Source organism: Sitodiplosis mosellana, unplaced genomic scaffold, assembly GCF_009176505.1.
Source record: "Sitodiplosis mosellana isolate CC-2019 unplaced genomic scaffold, AAFC_SMos_1.0 Smas_scaffold_2110, whole genome shotgun sequence".
In the NCBI taxonomy this organism is placed as follows: domain Eukaryota; kingdom Metazoa; phylum Arthropoda; class Insecta; order Diptera; family Cecidomyiidae; genus Sitodiplosis; species Sitodiplosis mosellana.
Genome location: NW_022597352.1, coordinates 4,055 through 5,036, shown reverse-complemented (window position 1 = coordinate 5,036; position 982 = coordinate 4,055). Strand labels below are relative to the sequence as shown.

The window sequence follows — 982 nt, the reverse complement described above, 5'->3', positions numbered from 1 at the left end:
AGACTTATTTTAAAACAATCACTAAATTCCATTGAACCTTATTTTCTTTCGAACTGCCGCCACAATCGAAAAAAAATCAAAGTGTTCATTGTCAAAGTATTGATGGATTGGAGTAATTTGTAGGTGCTTCAGCTGATTTGGCGAACATATGTATTTGGCATTGCCAAATTCGCATATCAAGAAACGATCATCAAATGACAAACGTCGAAGTGAAATGAATGAATATTAAAGGGATAAATTCGATAATGTATCATCAATGCAAATATTTTGAGTACAGTTTGATTATATCAAACAAAGAAATCGATTTCTTCACTCAGCTATTTGTTAAAGTAAATATAAATCGATTGTTTTTTTTTTAATGCAACAGATCAAAGAGAACTTGTAGCGAGTAAAATGAAATTCTAAGCAAAATATCCAAAAAATTATATTTGCATCGGCCGGGAATCGAACCCGGGTCGCCCGCGTGGCAGGCGAGCATTCTACCACTGAACCACCGATGCTTGTGACTAACGAAGCGGAGATTTAAAAATGCTCGTGTCGATCTTATCTGTGCAAACAAATCAAGTATTCAGTGCCACATGTGCTTCTTATCAACGAGCCCTTTCAAACGCCAAATGACATGTCATCAACGTGAACATTTCTCATATACGGTGCCAATACTTTCATCTGGCATTCATTCGAAACTAATCGAAACTAATCTTTGATGAAACATATTGAATTTAAAATTCAAATACATATGTACGTACATGAGACACTCTCAGCGTGATGTGGGAATAACATCAATGCCTTACTAAAACGTATGCAATACAACAGCGATCAAAATACAGCATTTATTTGCACAAGTGAAAATTATCTGTTCATTTTTCAATAAATTTGCTTCGAAAGTATGCAGCACATTTTTTGTTTTTGTATCGCAATCCAAAGAATTTGTTCATAAAACGTGTGGGCGTTAAGATCAATTTTAAAAAAATGAAATAAATTC

General features: G+C 34.1%; 1 non-coding gene across 1 annotated transcript; it reads right to left on the bottom strand.

The window, feature by feature from the left end:
* Positions 1-429: 429 nt before the first annotated feature.
* Trnag-gcc (transfer RNA glycine (anticodon GCC)) lies at positions 430-500 on the bottom strand. The gene has a single exon. It is a non-coding gene; the product is annotated as a tRNA-Gly (tRNA).
* Between the last annotated feature and the right edge of the window lie 482 nt (positions 501-982).